General features: G+C 35.2%; 1 long non-coding RNA gene across 1 annotated transcript in view; it reads left to right on the top strand.

The window, feature by feature from the left end:
• Positions 1-23,738, top strand: part of LOC149934417 (uncharacterized) — a 79,928-nt gene extending 56,190 nt beyond the window's left edge. Inside the window, exon 4 of the long non-coding RNA XR_016482331.1 lies at positions 23,507-23,738. This is a non-coding gene — a long non-coding RNA (uncharacterized LOC149934417). The remainder of the gene's footprint in view (positions 1-23,506) is intronic.
• Positions 23,739-24,075: the final 337 nt, after the last annotated feature.

The following is a 24,075-nucleotide window of genomic DNA, read 5'->3' as shown; positions in this document are numbered from 1 at the left end:
AATATTTACATGAAAAGATGTCAAATTGAGTGGCATAAGAATTGCATGTCTGTTGCATACGCAAAATAGGGGAAATTGGTTTTGACTTTGTAAACGGAATTTGTTGACGGGTGCTATGAGATGGTATATGGAAGTTTAGGTGGGGGGTTAAGGTAATAACGTTAGAGTGTTTAATCAATTTCCAAAGGAAAATAATTTCGCGTTTGTGTAAGAATAACTGGATCGTTTCCAAGTTTAAGTGGTCTAGGAGGTAAGTGTAATGATACGGTTTGGTCTTGAAAAAGTGTGTATGGGCAAGTTCGATAAATTTGCGTTGCACGCCTTCGATCCTCTCAATCAAGTAGCTGGCACAACCACCCCAAGATAGAGCGTCAAATGTTAATTTCGTTCGCACTAGGCTAAGGTAGAGATTGCGGAAGCTTTTGGCGGAATGCAGTGCCCTCGCCAGGCGTAGGACTCCAAAAAGCAGGCGACGCGAGCGACCGACTGACCAGGAAATTTGTGCATGAAAATAAAGGCCCTGGTCAAAAAAAGTTCCAAGGTCCTTAAGTGTTTTAGTTCTCGGTACATGCTCATTGTTGACATGATAATTGGTCGCGATGGTATTGCATTTCCGTGTGAAAGATATGGCTAGGCTTTTGGAACCGTTGATTAGCAGGTTATTGTTTTCGCACCATTGGTGGATTCCTCTCAGGTCCGATTGTAGGGCTCTGCAGTCCGCAATACTGGTAATGGTTTTATAAATTTTGTTGTCATCAGCAAATTGCTTTACTGATGAGGACTTGACCACTGATGGAAGGTCATTGGCGTAAATATTATAAAAAAGGGGGCCCAATGAGCTGCCCTGGGGTACTCCGCAGGTAGTGGCATAGGACACGTCAGTCACACATCCGTTGCATTTTAGAATGTTTTTGCGCCCGGACAGGTAATCTTCCACCCATATCGCCGCTGAACCTGCCAGACCGTAGTGTGATAATTTCTTTAAAAGAAGCGGGTGCGAAACTCTGTCAAATGCTTTCGACAAGTCAAGTGACACGACATCAACTTGTCCTTGGCTCAGAACGGTTGGCATCACATCATTCAAGAAGGCAACGTGGTTAGTTTCCACGGAGCGTCCTTGTAAAAAACCGTGCTGACAATCGGTAAAGTTCTGTCGAAACCAATCATATATAGCGGCGTGCATCACAGCGTCAAAGACTTTTGCAAAGCAGCATAAGAGAGAAATCGGGCGATAATTTTTGACATCCCCGGCGTATCCAGATTTAAAGATAGGAGAGACCACCGTCTGCTTCCATAGCGAGGGGAACTTGCCGGTGGATAGTGATAGGTTAAAAATGTGTTTTAGGATAGGGACGAAGATAGCGGCGCATCCCTATATTATGAATAACGGTATATTGTCAATGCCAGTGGAATTCGTGAGTTTGAGTTTTTTGATGGCTAGCAGTATGGAGGCCTCGCTGATTGAAAGTGTCGAAAGTTTATCGGCACACGGGGACAAATTTGAATACGGGTAATTGTTAAAATCGGTTAGGTTGTCAGAAGCGATGGTGCTGAAGACATTAGAGAACTCATACGCTAACGTCACAGGATCGGAGGTGATCGATGAATTTAAATTTAAAGATATTGTGGAAGTTTTTGGTTTGAGTCTCTCATTCACATAAGCCCACAGGTGCTTAGGGTTAGAGATCGATTTTTCGTAAACCGTGGACGCGTGATCTTTTTGGTCCCGTTTTAGAAGACGCTTGACGTCCTTACGAACCGTTTCGTATGTTAACCGGTCCGCTTGTTGTCCACACCGTTTGAATTTGCGATGGAAGATATTCTTCCTTTTCAAGGCAGTAATAAGTTCCGCAGAGTACCAATACGGATGTCGATATTTGGTTTTGGGCGACGCTTTCGGAACGTGACGATGCATAGCGTCATGAACCCGAACGGTGAGCATATCAACACACTTGTCAACGTCGCTAGATTCGTAGAGGAAAGACCAGTCAGCTCTGGACAGCTCAGAGTATAGGCTATGGTAGTCTCCCTTCTTGAAGTTGAGCTTCGCGTCGGACGGAGGAGCTGTGTTGTGTTGTATGTCACCGTGGTAGGTGACCAATAAGGGTGGGTGAAAGCGATCTACAGGGACAAGTGGTACATCAGGTGACATCGATGTGACCAGACAGTTGTTGGTCAAGATGAGATCCAAGATGTTGCCATGTGAATTTTGTACCGTATTGGATTGAGTCAGGTTACAGTCAGAGCATAAGTCAATTACGGCTTGGGCTTTTCCACGGACATTGGGATTACAATTGGTATTGGAAAGTGATGACCAATTTACGCCAGGTACATTAAAGTCACCAAGTAGAATTATGTCGCAATTTAAGCTGGAGAGGTGTGATGATAGGGTGGATAGGACGGTGGTAGCAGTCTCGAATTTAAGTTTAGGCGTTAGGTAGAGATTTCCAATTAATAGGGTGGTATCGGCAGTTTTTATTTGTACAAAAACACTGTCCTCTGAGGTTTCAATAATAATAATAATAATAATAAAATATAACTATTATAAACAAGGCAATCTCGACCTTCAAAATTGTTATTTAATAATAATAATAATAATAATAATAATAATAATAAAATATAACTATTATAAACAAGGCAATCTCGACCTTCAAAATTGTTATTTAATAATAATAATAATAATAATAATAATAATAATAAAATATAACTATTATAAACAAGGCAATCTCGACCTTCAAAATTGTTATTTAATAATAATAATAATAATAATAATAATAATAATAAAATATAACTATTATAAACAAGGCAATCTCGACCTTCAAAATTGTTATTTAATAATAATAATAATAATAATAAAATATAACTATTATAAACAAGGCAATCTCGACCTTCAAAATTGTTATTTAATAATAATAATAATAATAATAATAATAATAAAATATAACTATTATAAACAAGGCAATCTCGACCTTCAAAATTGTTATTTAATAATAATAATAATAATAATAATAATAATAATAATAAAATATAACTATTATAAACAAGGCAATCTCGACCTTCAAAATTGTTATTTAATAATAATAATAATAATAATAATAATAATAATAAAATATAACTATTATAAACAAGGCAATCTCGACCTTCAAAATTGTTATTTAATAATAATAATAATAATAATAATAATAATAATAAAATATAACTATTATAAACAAGGCAATCTCGACCTTCAAAATTGTTATTTAATAATAATAATAATAATAATAATAATAATAATAATAATAATAATAATAAAATATAACTATTATAAACAAGGCAATCTCGACCTTCAAAATTGTTATTTAATAATAATAATAATAATAATAATAATAATAAAATATAACTATTATAAACAAGGCAATCTCGACCTTCAAAATTGTTATTTAATAATAATAATAATAATAATAATAATAATAATAATAAAATATAACTATTATAAACAAGGCAATCTCGACCTTCAAAATTGTTATTTAATAATAATAATAATAATAATAATAATAATAATAAAATATAACTATTATAAACAAGGCAATCTCGACCTTCAAAATTGTTATTTAATAATAATAATAATAATAATAATAATAATAATAAAATATAACTATTATAAACAAGGCAATCTCGACCTTCAAAATTGTTATTTAATAATAATAATAATAATAATAATAATAATAATAATAATAATAATAAAATATAACTATTATAAACAAGGCAATCTCGACCTTCAAAATTGTTATTTAATAATAATAATAATAATAATAATAATAATAATAATAATAATAATAAAATATAACTATTATAAACAAGGCAATCTCGACCTTCAAAATTGTTATTTAATAATAATAATAATAATAATAATAATAATAAAATATAACTATTATAAACAAGGCAATCTCGACCTTCAAAATTGTTATTTAATAATAATAATAATAATAATAAAATATAACTATTATAAACAAGGCAATCTCGACCTTCAAAATTGTTATTTAATAATAATAATAATAATAATAATAATAATAATAAAATATAACTATTATAAACAAGGCAATCTCGACCTTCAAAATTGTTATTTAATAATAATAATAATAATAATAATAATAATAATAAAATATAACTATTATAAACAAGGCAATCTCGACCTTCAAAATTGTTATTTAATAATAATAATAATAATAATAATAATAATAATAAAATATAACTATTATAAACAAGGCAATCTCGACCTTCAAAATTGTTATTTAATAATAATAATAATAATAATAATAATAATAATAAAATATAACTATTATAAACAAGGCAATCTCGACCTTCAAAATTGTTATTTAATAATAATAATAATAATAATAATAATAATAATAATAATAATAATAAAATATAACTATTATAAACAAGGCAATCTCGACCTTCAAAATTGTTATTTAATAATAATAATAATAATAATAATAATAATAAAATATAACTATTATAAACAAGGCAATCTCGACCTTCAAAATTGTTATTTAATAATAATAATAATAATAATAATAATAAAATATAACTATTATAAACAAGGCAATCTCGACCTTCAAAATTGTTATTTAATAATAATAATAATAATAATAATAATAATAATAAAATATAACTATTATAAACAAGGCAATCTCGACCTTCAAAATTGTTATTTAATAATAATAATAATAATAATAATAATAATAATAAAATATAACTATTATAAACAAGGCAATCTCGACCTTCAAAATTGTTATTTAATAATAATAATAATAATAATAATAATAATAATAAAATATAACTATTATAAACAAGGCAATCTCGACCTTCAAAATTGTTATTTAATAATAATAATAATAATAATAATAATAATAATAATAATAAAATATAACTATTATAAACAAGGCAATCTCGACCTTCAAAATTGTTATTTAATAATAATAATAATAATAATAATAATAATAAAATATAACTATTATAAACAAGGCAATCTCGACCTTCAAAATTGTTATTTAATAATAATAATAATAATAATAATAATAATAAAATATAACTATTATAAACAAGGCAATCTCGACCTTCAAAATTGTTATTTAATAATAATAATGAATGAATGAATGAATGAATGGATTTTATTTAAAGTGCATATCAACAGCGCAAAAAGCACCAACAAGGACATACACTGGTTTCAACATTTTACAAAGTTGTGTTAGTTACATAGTTACAGTGATATATATGTACATAAAATAAGTATTTTTTTCTTTTTACAAAAGTTTTAAAGTTTTAAACAGTGTTTCAAGGGGATGAAATTTAGCTATTTTAGTTTGAGAATATCGGAGTTTTTACAAGAAAAAATGTCTAAAACATCGTTGTACGAATTGCATGTATTTTGCATTCTTTGTAGGGGAGATTTAATATAACATTGGTTAAAGGTGAGTTGGTTTCTGGTACCATATTGTGGAACTGAAAAGTTTAAAGATTCGGTTAAGTTGTTAAGTTTAAATGTTTTAATTGTTTTTCGAATAAATAAAATTTCGCGTTTTTCGTTAAATAATTTGATAGTGTCCAAATTTAAAAGATTTAATAAAAAGTCGTAATCGTACGGTTTGTTTTTGAGAAAGTATGTGTGTGCTAGTTCAACGAATTTTCTCTGCACACTTTCTACTTTTTTAAAGAGATAGTCAGCGCAACCTCCCCAGGCGAGATTACCATAAGTCAGTTTTGACCTAACGAGACTGGTGTATAGTAATTTAAAGCAATGTATTGAGTGTAGGTCTCTAGATAGTTTTAAAACAGCGTAAAGTAAACGTTTAGCTTTTCCAACTACGAGGGATATTTGCTCTCGGTAGTAGAGGCCTGTGTCCAGTACTATACCGAGATCTTTTAAAGTGTCTGTTCTAGGGACAAGACGGCCGTTAATTTCGTAAGCGAAGTATGTGCAATTTGTTTTTCTAGTAAAGGATGCGATAAGGCTCTTATTGTCGTTAATTAATAAGTTATTGGAAGCGCACCAGTTGCTGACGTTTACAAGATCTTTTTGCAGTAGGTCGCAATCGATGGCACTTTGAATTTTTCGGTAAATTTTGTTGTCATCAGCAAATTGTTGTAGTTTCGAATTAGTAATCGCTGAAGGGAGGTCATTAGCGTAGATGTTATATAATAATGGACCGAGGGAACTTCCTTGAGGAACGCCACAAGTTGTCGGGTAGGAAACGTTTGTTACGCAACCGTTACATTTTAGTACGTTATTTCTTCCAGTTAGGTAATTGCTCATCCAACATAGGGCTTGGTCGTTGAGTCCGTATAGTTCTAGTTTCCGTAGTAGTAGAGGGTGCGAGACCCTGTCAAAAGCCTTTGAAAGATCTATAGAGATTACGTCAACTTGGCCGCAACTAAGCACAGAAGGCGTGATGTCGTTCAGGAAAGAGACATGGTTCGTCTCGACGGAACGTGATACAAGGAAGCCGTGTTGGGTCTCAGAGAAATACGGCCTAAACCAGTTATACAAAAGTTTGTGAATTAACGAATCAAATATTTTTGCAAAGCAGCAAAGTAGGGATATTGGACGATAGTTTTCGGGATCTCCCGAAAACCCTGATTTAAAAATTGGGGAAATTAGAATGGTCTTCCAGAGCGAAGGGAAAATACCCGTTTTTAGAGATAAATTGAAAATATGATAGAGTAGAGGGGTTAGAATGTCGGAGCAGCCTTTAATTAAGAATAGGGGAATATTGTCAATTCCAGTCGATTTAGTTAGTTTTAGATTTTTGATAATAATAATAATAATAATAATAAAATATAACTATTATAAACAAGGCAATCTCGACCTTCAAAATTGTTATTTAATAATAATAATAATAATAATAATAATAATAATAATAATAATAATAATAAAATATAACTATTATAAACAAGGCAATCTCGACCTTCAAAATTGTTATTTAATAATAATAATAATAATAATAATAAAATATAACTATTATAAACAAGGCAATCTCGACCTTCAAAATTGTTATTTAATAATAATAATAATAATAATAATAATAATAATAATAAAATATAACTATTATAAACAAGGCAATCTCGACCTTCAAAATTGTTATTTAATAATAATAATAATAATAATAATAATAATAATAAAATATAACTATTATAAACAAGGCAATCTCGACCTTCAAAATTGTTATTTAATAATAATAATAATAATAATAATAATAATAATAAAATATAACTATTATAAACAAGGCAATCTCGACCTTCAAAATTGTTATTTAATAATAATAATAATAATAATAATAATAATAATAATAAAATATAACTATTATAAACAAGGCAATCTCGACCTTCAAAATTGTTATTTAATAATAATAATAATAATAATAATAATAATAATAAAATATAACTATTATAAACAAGGCAATCTCGACCTTCAAAATTGTTATTTAATAATAATAATAATAATAATAATAATAATAATAATAATAAAATATAACTATTATAAACAAGGCAATCTCGACCTTCAAAATTGTTATTTAATAATAATAATAATAATAATAATAATAATAATAATAATAATAAAATATAACTATTATAAACAAGGCAATCTCGACCTTCAAAATTGTTATTTAATAATAATAATAATAATAATAAAATATAACTATTATAAACAAGGCAATCTCGACCTTCAAAATTGTTATTTAATAATAATAATAATAATAATAATAATAAAATATAACTATTATAAACAAGGCAATCTCGACCTTCAAAATTGTTATTTAATAATAATAATAATAATAATAATAATAATAATAATAATAATAAAATATAACTATTATAAACAAGGCAATCTCGACCTTCAAAATTGTTATTTAATAATAATAATAATAATAATAATAATAATAATAATAATAAAATATAACTATTATAAACAAGGCAATCTCGACCTTCAAAATTGTTATTTAATAATAATAATAATAATAATAATAATAAAATATAACTATTATAAACGGGGCCAAATTGAGTTTGAAAATAAAGATCTTGGAAATAGAATATTCGGGCACCCCTGCTATTAAATAATATTTAGAGGTCACTTTCAATGAAGTTCGAAAAATGAAATAACAAAAGTTTCAAATCGTGAAAAGCTTACGTACTTATTATTGTGATCTTGAAAAAACTCCACACCTGAAAGACACTTCAAACAAAACAAATCAATCTTGTTATTCAACTGTCAAAGCTTTTCGCTTTCCGGATTAAAACTTTCCCGGTGAAAGACATAATTAGCTACGATAAATGTTTTGTCTCAAAAGTTGTTCGTCTTCCAGGATCTCTAATCTCCGACCAAAGGGTTCAGGAAGTTAATTTCTATAGAGATTTGTGGACCGGAAACCAAACACTTTAGAAGCGAATGAGACCGAAAACCTGAAGACGAGATTTCAAATATTCACTAGGAAACTTAAGAGCCGGAGGCTGAGCGTTGTAACACAAAACATCGCGAATTTTGCTGGCTTTTCGCACTTCAAGAGTTCAGTTTCCAATCTCCGAGACAGTAGACTTACGGTTACTGTGGAGGCAAGAGATCTGGACTCCGTAGATCAGATCATCAAGTGGAGACTGAACATTAGAGATCAAGAAACATTTTGATCTTACTCTCCAGCATCTACCCTCAGAGACAAGAGAATTACTATTCCTGCGGAGACTAGAAACCTAGAGATCCGAGATCAGATCTACCACTGGAGACCTAGATATCCGAGATCAGATCTACCACTGGAGACCTAGAGATTCGAGATCAGATCTACCACTGGACACCTAGAGATCCGAGATCAGATCTACCACTGGAGACATAGAGATCCGAGATCAGATCTTCGACTGAAGATCTGAAGACGCAAGATCAGATTTTCCACTGGAGAAATGGAGATCCGAGATCACATTTTCACTGGAGAAATAAAGATCCGAGATCAGATCTTCTACTGCTGATCTGGGTATCTAAATATCCGAGATCAGATTTCCACTAGAGACCTAGAGATTCTAAATCGGATCTTCCGCCGGAGACCTGGAGACAAAGAGTTCCAAGATCAGACATTCCACCGGAGACCAGGAAACCTATAGATCCAGGATCAAATATTCCACCGGAGACCTAGAGATCTGAGATCGCATCCTCCACTGGAGACCTACAGATCCGAGATAACATCTTCCACTGGAGACCTAGAGATCCGAGATTAGATCTGCTAATAGAAACTGGATTCCTAAAACATTTCAATTTGTACAATTTTTACTCTTTAACATCTAATACCGGAGTCCCACTAGTAGTGTGGAAACTGGAGACCAAGAGATCTGAGATTGAATCTTCTAGTGGAGACTGGAGACTAAACGCCTCTTCGACCGACGCTCCGCGATGTAGTTTGAAAGGTCCATTGGATAAACAATAATTCAAGTTGCGAAAACCAGGTGGCGCTTTTCGATGTAAATCACCTTTGGCCCCGCGCGAGATTTCGCCTTCCGCCGACTTGTTCGTATTCGGGATCGGATGGAAAGTTGATTCGAAATCCGATAGAATAACTCGGAGGTCGGAGCACGAAGGCGCAGAAATGGCTGGAATCTTGTCCCCGCTGCTATTTACCGAACTCGCTCTCTGTCGGGAAATTTTTTATTTCGTTTGAGGGTGAAGAATTGAACGCTATTTTTAGGAGCGAGCGAACGAATAAATAACAATCATCTTATTTGAAACTAGGAAAGCTTTAAAGCTCGGGCGGATCCTGAGCCCGCGCGTGTTGTGCGGGGAAGATGAACACCGTCGCGAGCCCGGGGAATTTATTTTCCTCGATGAGCTGCCTCGAAAGGGGGAAAAAGTGAGGTTAAATGAAGGCCTTTGAGCACCGTAATGTGGAATCCGATTCTACGAAGTGCCTGGATTCATAGACTTTCCTTCGATATTTGAAGTTCGAAACGTTTCGGGGAATTTTGAGATAGATTAAATATTTAAGAGGTAACCCTTCGAATGTTTAGTAACCATTTCTTCCACCAGAAGGAGTCCTTACTCTTCGGTTTTCAACAACTGTCGGCTCTACCATTGCCACCTATATAATGATAAGGCCATTGTTATTATAGATGACAATGAGTCTATCCGATTCTTCGAAAAAATCGACTTTACTTGAGAGCGTGGTGCCATCTATTAATGGCACAGGAACTATTGTAGAGTATTGTAATTAGAAAATTTATTCTCTACTTAGTTGACTTTAACCTAAATTATTTATCCCATTTAAAACTTATTGTTAAAAATTACAACAATTGAAGTTATTGTCAAATTTTAAAACGAGCCAATCAACGCGAGGGGTACTTTTATGTCCCGCCTTTTGAATAAAAATGTAGCTTAAGCATCTTATTTTTATTTCGACGCTAGTAACATCTGTTGAACAAAGAGCTAGTACACGTCGAGCCGACAGTTGCTTTAAAATGCTCCTTCCCCGCTAAAAAAATCAAATCAGTCCGGCATCTCAAAGGTTCCCTAAATCTGACGTCACAGAACGCCATTAAAGCGCACCCCGGTGACGTTATTCGACATCTGTTGAAAAAAGAACTAGTACAAGTCGAGCCGACCCTTGCTTTAAGGCGTTACGTTTGCATTTTGACCCATACCAACTAATCTGATAATCTGACCTGGTATCTGAGTTATTTCCTCGGTTCAGAAATCGTAACTGTTTTCCGAGAATCGGTTGAAACCACTCGTTCACGGTTGTTTTAAAATGAATTAAGATAATCTGATAATATCTGAACGTAAATACGGATAATCTTATATCTGATCTATCGTAAAAGATTTCAGTCAAATTTACTAACAAGGAGACTACCCGAGGTGTTTATCTCCGATTTGGTTCAAACTCGGGTGGTAAGTAGACCTTCATGTAACTTGAAAATCCCTAAAAGGGTGGACAAGAATGGGCTTTCGTTTTGCCATGGCAACCAAAAATGTTTTTCACAACTTAAAAACTAATTACTCGTATTTACCCAATATATGTATATTTTCTCATATTTACCAAAATTGACGTATATTGGTCCAAATGTACCAGATTTAGCCATGATCTGAATTATGTATCTATAATTGATGAACCTTTTTTAATTTTTTGAAAAGTATTGTTAGAGGGGACCCTTAAAATTTTCGATTTTCCCACGTTAATTTTCATAGAGAAAATCAGTTTTTAAGTTTTTTGGTTGCCATGGCAAAACGAAAGCCCATTCTTGTCCACACTTTTAGGGATTTTCAAGTTACACGAAGGTCTACTTACCACCCGAGTTTGAACCAAATCGGAGATATCCACCTTGGGTAGTTTCCTTGTAAGACAAATAGCAGTCACTGCTAAAGGAAAATATTTTTCAGCCATTTTCCAAGATGGCGTCGGATAATGGAATATTTAATCTTCTCGGATGTAACACAATCTCAACGTAAGTACTCCCTAAACATCGCGCTGTGTTACGTAGAGTATTCAAGCTCTAATAAATAGTATCTAGCCTGAGAAACTTAGTCTATTAAATAATTAACCGATAATTAATTCCAAATAACATTTGTTATTTGTTTGGAGCTATAACCCAATCTGGAAGGCGCTGTAAGTATCAAGAACGATTGCTTAAGACTGTTTTAAAACGGCTATTTAGCCTATAGCTGATAACAAAATAACAGAATAAAAATAATTTTTATAAAATAATTAAGGATGTAAATTAAAAATACTACATTTGAAAAAAATAATTAAAAAATTTGTTAAAATGTATGATTTGGAGTTGGTTAATTTTTTTATTTAAAGAATAACTACAAGGTTAGTAAAAATATATTAATGGCTCTGATCAAATTCGATTTATCTCAAAAAAATATTCTACCAAAACCTAAATGGCATGCAAGGAATCAAGGAGGTTGATTTCATTAAAGATAAGGGCAAAATTAATTGTTCTGACAAATAAAAAATCAATGTTGGTTGATTAATCGTAAAAGAAACCAAAAAATTTCATGTTACGTATTAATTTTAATTTTAAAGTACTATTATACTTTAGATTTCTAATTATCATAATCTCGAGCTTCCAAAACTGATCAGATTATTCAGGTATCTGAAGATAATCAGGTATGTCTGATTTATACGTTTCGTAGTTATATAATCTTGTGGAATAAAATAAATCTTGATTAAAATTTCGGACGGAATTTAGAACGGGGATATGTAAAATCGATAACAGTGAGGCATCTGCTCACCTGGCATTTGTCAGCTTACAAGGAATTCAGATTAGTTTCGGATTTAGACTATCTTGCGTGCATTTTAATCCGTATCATCTAATCTGATAATTTTCGCACGTATATGCGGATAATCGTATATCTGATTTACTGTTCGTGCTACGGGTTTGCATTTTAACCCATACCAACTGATCCGATAATATCTGAAGGTAAATCTACTAAAACCGCTAAGGGTTAATATTTTTTAGTCATTTTGTCGAGGGGCAGGTCACTTCCTTGATTAACGACGCACCCCTCAAAAGATTAAATCCGATTTAATCGTGATTATTTTTATTAAATTCAAGTTAATCATGATTAAGTTGATTAAATCACGTTTAATCATGATTAGAATGTTTAAATCTGATTTAATCATGATTAAATGATTAAATCTGATTAAAATGATTAAATATGTTTAAAATGATTAAATCCTGATTAAAAAATATACATCGTGATTAGTATGATTAAATCGTACTTTAGTTTTGATTTTAATGATAAATTTTATATTCGACCGATTATATTGATTAAATCGTGATTAAAATGATTAGATCATGATTAGAATGATTAAATCTCGTTTAAATGATTAGATCATGATTAGAATTATTAAATCTCGTTTAAATCGTGATTAGATTTTCTAATCTTGATTAGATTTTTTAATCTTGATTACCCTGATTTAATCACGATTACCCTGATTTAATCACGATTACCCTGATTTAATCATTTTACTATGATTAAGACGCACCCAAAATGGAAGTAACCTGCCCCTCGCATTTTCTAAAAGGTGGAGTTTCCAAGATGAAACTCGAGTTGAGTATCATCATAAGACTATCAACTTATCAAAGGCCTCCTTAGTTTCAAACGAATACGATTTTAACTTTAGGCTAATGACTGGCCAAACTGGCTTCACGAATCCATCTGGTGGTGAAACATTGAAACTTGTGCACGAATCTCCCTATGCGTGCTACCGGAAATTGCTTCGTAGATGGCAAGAGGTAGTATAGGTGGTAGGGGTGGGGGGATTGGCAGTATTTGCTCTTTTTCTCGGCCAGGTAGCGTAGATTGTATTTTATTTTTCTCCCGCGCCTGTCTAGTGCTGAATACACGCGCCTCTATACCCAATTCAAACTTATGGGGTCTTTGATAGGCTTATGGTGACTATAGTAATATGAAAACTCGGTACCCTGGAATATAAAAGTGTGTTCCCCCACTACTGACTCCTGTCTCTCTCTCTCTCTCTCTCTCTCTCTCTCTCTCTCTCTCTCTCTCTCTCTCTCTCTCTCTCTCTCTCTCTCTCTCTCTCTCTCTCTCTCTCTCAGGTTAATTTGGAAATTTAATGCACATATTTTCCGAACAAATGCATTAATAAAAACATTATAACTAGAGCAGCGGTTCCCAAATGGTGTTCCGCGGAAGGGTCAGGGGTCACAGGGGTTCTGAGAATTCACAGCACGGCCATCTTTGTTTGTGTCAAGAGTCTTTTAAGATAAGTTAAAAGAAAAGATTTGGGGTTCCGCCAGAATTAGGTGGGTAATTTAGGGTTCCATAGCAAACAAATATTTAGAACCGCTGAACTAGAGAATATTACAGATATGAAATAACTGTGGTGTTTTACGGTTGATCTGCTTTAAATCTTATCGTATCATCCGATATAGGAAAATTTCATCTGCTGGGTGTAGCCAAAGATAATATACAACTCCTACCCTAGGTTCGAAATCAGAATGCTTTGGGATTGACAGTTTTGCAACGAAGCGTTTACCCACTTTCGCGCGTCATCAAAGTTGGCCGTAGTCTTATCTATTGCTGGTTACCATGGTAACTATGTAGCTATTTTCTGTGGATAATCGCTATTGACTACGAGCGAGGCAGTTATTTCGAATCTAAGGTTCGGGGTTTGTATTATCTTTGGTGTAGCTAACCAAACTAAACAATTTTAACCAAACGACTTATAATATCAAGGCGGCTATAGCATCACGAACTTTTTGATTACTTATTAGAATGCCAAGCATTATTTACACTGCTAGTTAGCTTCTAAGATAATCTGTTTACATGGGTCCCTTTCGTAACAGGGAGGAGTCTAAAAATTAGATTCTACAATGCGTAGGATGGTGTTGGAAAGCCCTTCATGCCACGCGAGCCAACAGCTCCCAGCACTCACTATTACCGTTAACCTCTACAAGTATTTTATGGAAAAGGGAAGCTGAAGAAATCGGGGGAAATAACGTGGAAACCCCACGCAGAAGGAGTTGTTCCGAGTATAGATACCCAATACTAAAATTTGTTCAAATGGGGGGCGTGTTTATATCCGCACCGAAAAAAGTCACATTAGAAAAGGAATCGGAATTTCAAACTAATGGGCGAGGTTCTTTAAGTAAATTTTTATCAAAGGTATCCTGCACAAGTTCCAGACGCGTATATTTCTTCGAAAGGTGAAGCTCGAAGAAATGATGATGTTTTCGGGAAAAGCCGAAAATGATGAAAAGGTAGTTTATAAAGTCATCCTATATAGCTACGGATCGAACGTCTTCTTTTTGAAGCGCTGATTTTACCAGCTTCCTCGCCTTTGTCTGCACCGTCACTTGAGCAGAGCGCGGGTTTTCCCTTTTCAAGTACATTTGAATGGTGGCGAAAAGATTCTTTGGAAAGATTTTAATAAAGTAGTATTGAGGCCACTGATGAAATAACGAAAAAGAAAACTCCAAGAATAATATGGCCACTCTCATCTTCGCGATTTGCAATTTTTAGCCCGCCCGCTATTAGCTTTTACCATTCTATTGAAATCTTTTGGATAAATTCGCGCAAAGTATTTATCAAAGAAACGGAATTATTTTATTCTACATCTATATAGAGAGCTTTCGCATTTTAGTTTCCTTCATTGCGGTTTCTAAATTCCAAAGGTTGACTTGAGGTAAAATCCGTTGGTTCTAGAGAGTTTTAGTAGCTTTACTTCTAACGCTTGGTATAATAATGAGTTAGACGCAGTGGCGTAGCGTGCATTTATTCCACCCGGGGCCAACCCTAAATTTGCCGCCCCCCCCCAAAAGTAGGCAAAAATTCTGTGATACTCTGTTGATTGCAAAATGATTCAAGTCGTTAAAAAATTAAAATTTTATTCTGCGTGTTTTTTGCAACGCGAACTCTTTTATGCAATGGTCAATATTAATTTGTACCTCTTGTTCGATTGCCACGATACCCAGATTTGTTAATCTGAACGACATTGTAGATTTTAAATAGTAACTGCACCGCGCTTCTCAATAACAATAACTGACGTTTCGTTCGAGCCGGTTAGACTCGTCGACTGTTTTCTGTTGGCGGTTGTTGCAGTGTTGCCACACCGCGCGCTGCCCGGCAAGACTCGTAGACTGTTCTGTTGACGGCATAGAAATCTCATAAACACAGCGCACGGTGTGACATCACTGCATCGAGGTTAACGGTAATAGTTAGTGTAGGGAGCTGTTGGCTCGAACGCGTGGCATGCAGGGCTTGCCACCACCCTCCTACGCATTGTAACCCGGCCACCTGAATTAATGGCTTCAAAAGTCGCTTGATGACTTAGGCCTAAGGTGGTGCCTTGGGTATTAGCCGAGCTGATTATTATTATTATTATTATCAGAAATTATAGCCCAGTGTACCGGTAACAAGAGAACCACACCACCGGAGGACTATCATCATAATGCCCTACGCCAGCGTCCACAGCCCGGACAGGTGACAAAACCAACATGGGTAGTAGTACCCTACTACTGAAGGTCGCAAGCCGCTCTCCCAGCAGAAGGTTCAACAATGGGTTGACCAATTCGCCCCTTCGCACACAGCAGTGGGTTACATGAGCGGATGCTCTAGCATCGGAATCCAGCACCTTAACTACATAGGTGAGGTGCCAAAGCCCTTAAGAAAAAGTGGACTAAATGGGGACAACGGGCACACTGCGGTCCAGCGTAACCCGGCACGATCGGCACCGTAAATCCCAATGGGCTCCACAAAGCCGGGAAACCGGGCCACAGCGCCTCATACGGAGACCCGCCGCCCCACAGCAGGCCACCAAATCCGCCTAGGCGACAGGATGCCGGGCCCCTCTCCATTAGCTTGAGCTGAAGCTTAGTTTCCAGCCCTTACCTGACCGAAGTTGGAGGTCGGAGATCGGACCATTTGATCTCAGCTAACATCTCCCGGTGTGCCACCGCCCTTATGGGTTACAAGAGCCGGACCCCGACTCCTCAGTAAAGCCACCAGTTATTGAACACTCAGACCACTTAAGGGCCTGTGACAACACTGCAATAGTCGCCTGCCAGCGGCTGCCGCCGATGTCACTTTTCTGACCCAGAATATCGGCCGGCCGCGTTGGTTTCAATTTGCCAGGCCGTCCCCTACATCTATGCCGCCCGGGGCCATGGCCCCCTTTGCCCCCCCCCCCACGCTACGCCACTGGTTAGACGTTGGTAATCAACACGTTCGTGCACGATAGCTGCCTCATTATTAAGTGGATTTGGTTTAGATATATTTTGGTTACACCCAGCAGATCGGCTGAAGCCCGATGCCATCTTGGAAAATGGCCGAAAAATATTATCCTTTAAGCGGTGACTGCCGTTTTCTTAGTTGATTTGTCCAAAATCTTTTTTTGAGCTGTTTATCGCCACTCGGAGCCAATGAAACAAGTTTTTATGGAACTAGAAACCGAAGAGCTTGTGGGAAAACCCCTTAAAACAGTGGGGAGATAATTTTCAAACTCACAGCAGTATTCACCATAATAGCAGTGTTACCGGTCGTGGTTTGTACAAAATGGCGGTATACAAAAGTCACTAGATGACTTGGGTCTAAGGAAGTGCCTTAAGTTTGGTCATAGTTGAGTATTATTATTATTATTAAATAAACCAATTTTTATCATCTGTATCGAAATAACGGATGTGCTAAATGCTTGAATCTTGCTCTCCCCATTACCCCCCCCCCCCCCTGTAGATACGCCACTGACAACGAATGTGATGTTTCAGTATTAACCGCTCAGTTGATCAACTGGGGTTGGTTGCGAAGCAATCGAGTCCGGTGCTACGGTTCAATTAAATCAGGCCCTCCCACTAATGGAGCCAGAAACCTTCTCCGTCGTCTTTTCCCGAGTCGTAATTTCTTATCTTATTATTCGATCGCAGCGCCCTCTCTCTTTAAGTCCTTTCCCTGCTTCTTAATCCTTTCGCTCATTTAATCTGATTTAAGATCGCTAACCCCTCCAATAGATGGCTCCCCGATGGTACAAATTGAGTAGTCCCCCCCCCCCCCTCCTTTCGCAATTATACGTATTAGCGACCTCTTTCGTTCGATTAATTGACGGAGGGAAAAAATATTATTATTAATCTCTTACTTAAACCAATTCACTCTCTCTCTTTCTTAAGTCCCCGAAATTATTTTTATCTTCAATTTCGATTTGGCAAAGGGTTCGTTCGCACCACGTGCTTTTGGTCACGAAAGTTGGTGTGAAACTATCATTTTTTGGTGAACGAATAGCAAATATGGGTTTAAAAAGTCGAATAATTTGGTCAAATATTTTTTAATTATGAAACAGGGTCAGTTAACTGATCAAATAGCAAATAGTATTTCGAAATATCAAATAATTTGACGTATTTGGTTTTAGAGTTATGTTTTACTTTGCTGCTCTAGTCTCTAGAAAATTCCTACTGACTGAAAGGTCTGCAATGTTACGCCTCAGAAAAGGGAATAAACAGGTTTCCAATCATTGCTATTGCAGCGCCACACCACGCCATTTATACCGAAGTAAATTCCCAAGCGGTTATTTAACAGTTTTGGAAACTTTTTGAAATACTTTTTCAAGGTATAGTCGATTTTACAAATATTATACGGAATTTTCTGTTTTCCCTGTATTATTGAAAAGGTTACCATGGAAAAAAAATATCGCAATCGCGTGGCATAAGCTTTACATATGGAATTGTAAAACCCAAAAATAGCGTTTTAAAATTTTCTTAATTAATTTAACTTAAAATTTAAGTAATAAATAAATAAGTATGTAATTAATGTTTTTATGAAAAATTTACAATATTTAAAAATGGAAAAATACCTTGATATATCTAGTTCCTTTTTTAGTCAATACAGATCGTCTCTAAAAATTCAGTAGGCATATTCTGAGAAATAAATAGTACTGATTTGACGCAGAAATGATGAGTTTATTTAAAAAAAAATTCTTTTAAAAATTTATGAAAGGCTAGGCCGGATTTTTATAGCATCAACTACTAAAGTCTACAAATATCAAAAGTTCATTATATTGAAAAACACACATTTAAACACGAAAAACATGACCTTTGCAAAATTCTGTAAATTAAATATAGATGAGATGAACTTTCTCCTATTTGAAACTTGGAGGTAGAAAGTATTATTGGAGCATATGGATTTTTTCGCCTAGTTAGATATCTACTTAGAAACTGTTTCGCCATCCGAATTTCTTTATTCTTTAAGCCTAAACTTCCAATATAAAGTTTACTCTTCAAAAATCAAATTATAACTGACTTTTCAAAAAAGGTGTTCAAACTTTCAAATCTACGCGCATATTTAAAATGTACAATAACCATATTATTTTTATATCCATGGACAATTTTGATCATAGGCCAATAATCAAAATAGTGTGTACACAACATCTCCCCCAAGGATAAAACTAATGTTGTTAATTTTCCGGAAAAATACAATGCGGAAAAATTTCCAGAAACTTTTCCTCAAATCGAAAACACAAAAAATTGAAACATAAATTACTTTTTAATGGTTTTTAATTTATTTTACTTTTTATCGATATAAAATGTCTAATAATAGTAAACATACTACAAAACATTAATAGTGTTACATTGTTAATCAGTTTAAAGCTAGTCTTGAGGTTTAGTTTTACTATTAGATTCGAAAAAATGAGGTGAAAATGCCGCTTTATTTAAATTTGCAAACAATATTAGACTAATCATGGAATTAAAACTTTTTTTTATTTTTTTCGGAAAAATACGGAAATTTTTCCGGAAAAAAGGCCTCGGTCATTTTCCGAATATAATTTTCCGACTTACAACACTAGATAAAACGCATTACCGTGTTTAGAAAAAACTAAACTTTCTTTGGTTAATGGGATGGGTGATTTTGGGGAAGTCCGTCTTCTGTTTTAGTTTATGGGATTACTGATTCTTCTCTTTCATCTGCTGAATTCATTTCCTTCAGTTTCGTGGTTAGAATTAAGGCGATTGTGGTGGATTGCGAAACATTTCGTCTTGATCAAGACTTATTCTATAATTAACTTGTCCAAATCTTTCAAAGGACTGCGTAATCTTCTGAATCGTACCAGGCGGACAAGATGAGATAATAATTTAATTTCAAATTAACGTCCCCCGAAACAATTGTTTTTCTTACAAATTAAATTAAATTGTTAATAAATAAGTTAATCATTATAACGCTGAATTTGTTTTGACGTCATCAAGAATGAAATGGAAAGCTTCAAGAGCCATCTCTATTCGTTGCTCGGTTGAAATGAAGGGATCGATTTCGAGCGATTTCGGAGTACTCGAGAGCAGTAAATGGAACACTTGTTTATTGATCGGAGCAGAAACAGGTACGCAAATGGAACGTTAAATGTTGGTCGGAGCGGTCAGAGCACTCGAGAGCAGTAAATGGAACACTTGTTTATTGATCGGAGCAGAACGAGGTACGCAAATTGAACGTTAAATGTTGGTCGGAGCGGTCGGAGCACTCGAGAGCAGTAAATGGAACACTTGTTTATTGATCGGAGCAGAACGAGGTACGCAAATGGAACGTTAAATGTTGGTCGGAGCGGTCGGAGCACTCGAGAGCAGTAAATGGAACACTTGTTTATTGATCGGAGCAGAACCAGGTACGCAAATGGAACGTTAAATGTTGGTTGGAGTGGTCAGAGCACTTGAGAGCAGTAAATGGAACACTTGTTTATTGATCGGAGCAGAACCAGGTACGCAAATGGAACGTTAAATGTTGGTTGGAGCGGTCAGAGCACTCGAGAGCAGTAAATGGAACACACTTGTTTATTGATCGGAGCAGAACCAGGTACGCAAATGGAACGTTAACAGTTGGTCGGAGCGGTCAGAGCACTCGAGAGCAGTAAATGGAACACTTGTTTATTGACCGGAGTTGAACCAGGTACGCAAATGGAACGATAAATGTTGGTCGGAGCGGTCAGAGCACTCGAGAGCAGTAAATGGAACACTTGTTTATTGATCGGAGCAGAACCAGGTACGCAAATTTAACGTTAAATGTTGGTTGGAGTGGTCAGAGCACTTGAGAGCAGTAAATGGAACACTTGTTTATTGATCGGAGCAGAACCAGGTACGCAAATGGAACGTTAAATGTTGGTCGGAGCGGTCAGAGCACTCGAGAGCAGTTAATGGAACACACTTGTTTATTGATCGGAGCAGAACCAGGTACGCAAATGGAACGTTAAATGTTGGTCGGAGCGGTCAGAGCACTCGAGAGCAGTTAATGGAACACACTTGTTTATTGATCGGAGCAGAACCAGGTACGCAAATGGAACGTTAAATGTTGGTCGGAGCGGCCAGAGCACTCGAGAGCAGTAAATAGAACACTTGTTTATTGATCGGAGCAGATCCTGGTACGCAAATGGAACGTTAAAAGTTGGTCGGAGCGGTCAGAGCACTCGAGAGCAGTAAATGGAACACTTGTTTATTGACCGGAGTTGAACCAGGTACGCAAATGGAACGATAAATGTTGGTCGGAGCGGTCAGAGCACTCGAGAGCAGTAAATGGAACACTTGTTTATTGATCGGAGCAGAACCAGGTACGCAAATTTAACGTTAAATGTTGGTTGGAGTGGTCAGAGCACTTGAGAGCAGTAAATGGAACACTTGTTTATTGATCGGAGCAGAACCAGGTACGCAAATGGAACGTTAAATGTTGGTCGGAGCGGTCAGAGCACTCGAGAGCAGTTAATGGAACACACTTGTTTATTGATCGGAGCAGAACCAGGTATGCAAATGGAACGTTAAATGTTGGTCGGAGCGGTCAGAGCACTCGAGAGCAGTTAATGGAACACACTTGTTTATTGATCGGAGCAGAACCAGGTACGCAAATGGAACGTTAAATGTTGGTCGGAGCGGCCAGAGCACTCGAGAGCAGTAAATAGAACACTTGTTTATTGATCGGAGCAGATCCTGGTACGCAAATGGAAGGTGAAATGTTGGCCAGAGCGCTCGAGAGCAGTCAAATAGAAAACGCATCGAGAGACGCGATTTTCTTCATGTTGGAAGACCTAATTAGAAATTGTAAATTGCAACGACAAAATCAATTCAATCTATTGAAAATTGGCGATACATTTCAAAGCAAAGATGAGCGACTGAGTGTGAACGTGTTACTTTACTCTCATTTCCATATCGAAAATTTTTATACTCGTTATATCTTTGACTCAATTAAGGGTGAATTAAGGGTTTTTCAAATTGGTCTTTCACGCCCTCTTGCGGCCATTAATCGACAATAAATTAATAAAATGAACGGAATAAAAAAAAAACCCTGGCCAAACGTGCAAAATTCCAATTAAAAGGATTTAAGAAAGCTCTATCCTTTGAAGGTGCTCCGTAGAGCGATATAAGAACTGAAGGCTGGTCGACTCCATTGACCGAAAAACTCCGCTAAGCTTGTTACATTTTCGGCGCCTAATCTTCGGACCCTGATAAATGGTCACTCTCCTCCGAAATTTTGCGGAGATTTCTTTGATCTTTTAAATAAAGTAATATCAGAAATCTATAACTACCTCTTTCGAGGGAAAGTGTGAAAGCTTAGGAAAATCGAGTAACAATTGAGTTCCACCGTGAAACTATTTTACTGTGGTGGACAAATACTTATTTTTGTATGCATTGTACACCTTTGTCCAATCTAAGGTCACGAGATCAAATCCATGCACGATACTGAATATTTATCATTTCGATATTTAGCCTCTTCCTCTATTATAGAGGAAAACGGCTGTTATTTTCGCTCCGGATGTATGCGGTGCTGGTAGTGGTGGTGGTGAATAATACAGTGGAAGCTATAGGTCCATATAGTCTATAGCAATAGTGCTTTTCTTTTACGAACCTTGGTCTATAGCACCGTATAGGTCCCCGGGAATCGACGAATTATCTTCAATGGCACTCGATATAAATTTAATTCAGGCATCATTCGATTGGTATTAGTTCTCTCTATCTAACTATACCATGGTGGACCGTGGTTTTTAATCAAAGGGGGATATTTCGACCCCGATTGGAAATTACAGCGTATAGGTCCCAGGGAATCGACGGATGCTCTTCAACGGCACTTGATATAAATTTAATTCAGGCGTCATTCGCTTGGTATTAGTTCTCTCTATCTACCTATGCCAGTGCTGAGCTATGGTTTTTAATCAAAGGTGTAAAATCAAGAGTGCTAGGAGGAAGAGGCTACTATTGTGGCTGTGCCATCTTGTTTAAAGTTTATTTTTGTGATTTTTCGCGTGTTAGTATTCAGGAGATAAACAATTGTTTAAATTTAGTTTTTTCTTACTCGGACACTGCTGAAGATGGCGCTACACAGCACTAGGGGGCTTTCCCGCTTCTATTTAATAACGGCGCGCGACGCACGCTCGGCGTCAACTGCTAATTGGCACGTTTCAATGAGCGTGCGTCGCGCGACGTTACTAAATAGAAATGTCTTCAGCCGAGTAAAGTTTGCCCCAATTTGTACATTATAATGCATTTTAAAGTTTAATTTCACAGTTCAACTGAAGAAACCCTCCAATATTATTTTAATTTAATTAATTTTTAATTTTTAGTTTTAAGGTTCGCGCTCCTTGGGAGAGACCTTATTTTAATCTACAGCACCAACTGAAAAATGTTGTTGAGACTTATTTCATTATAAAGGTGAGACTATTTGCAAATACAAATTTCACAAGGTAGCAAAAGATTGACCAATTACTGCCCTTGAAGCCAAAGTTTATCCTTTTACAAAAGGAGGGAACGCTAGCAGCGGACCGGACGGTCCGGCGTGGGGATGACGTGGACGAAAACAACCCGTCCAAAAGATAATCCCTTTTTCCGACTGCTCGTCGCCAGCGTTTTCTCTTTACAATAGAGTGTCAACGGTTTTTTCGGAAAATTACATTTATTTTTATTGTTAAGCAAAGGGGTATTTTAGAATTTTTATTGCTATTATTTAATTATTTAATTTTACATTTTGGTTGAACGGGCGTTACAATTTTATATTTAAATATTAATTATTACACAGATATAAGAAAAAAGAAATTGGAAATGTGAGTTTTCACATGGACAAACCTTCGCCATCCCATTATAGCCAAGAACTAACGTTACGACTACTATACACAACGGTAGATGTCACCACTGGTCGAAAGACACCGGTCTTACAAAGATTTCGTTTTGTTCCCGATTTTTAACATAACGGTTATTGGATCTTTCACACATCTCTCAGGAGGGGGTTATTAAAGACTTCTGGTAATAATAAAAACCAAATTATCGTAGAACATATGGTGATTTTTTTGGTATTTAAACATTTATTTTAGTTCCATTTTAGTTATTTTTTTCCAACCAGTTTGTTTATCTGGCTATTTAATTTCGAAACTCGATACTTGAGTTTAAAGATGGTGAAAATCTCCAATAAAATGTTACGAAAGTTCCTCAGTTTTATTTTTTGATCGTAAAAAATATATCTTTGAAAATGTTTATAAGCATAAAAAATAGCTCTTATCAATTGAAGTTACATGTGTGACACTTTTTCCAAGCAATGTTTATTACACGGCGCTGGAATCTGCGCATTTAAATAACACTTTTTAAAATAAT

This window comes from Leiobunum rupestre, chromosome 7, assembly GCF_980474605.1.
Source record: "Leiobunum rupestre chromosome 7, qqLeiRupe1.1.hap1, whole genome shotgun sequence".
Lineage (NCBI taxonomy): Eukaryota > Metazoa > Arthropoda > Arachnida > Opiliones > Sclerosomatidae > Leiobunum > Leiobunum rupestre.
Note: the sequence above shows the minus strand (reverse complement) of the source record. Positions and strands in the feature narration are given on the sequence as shown.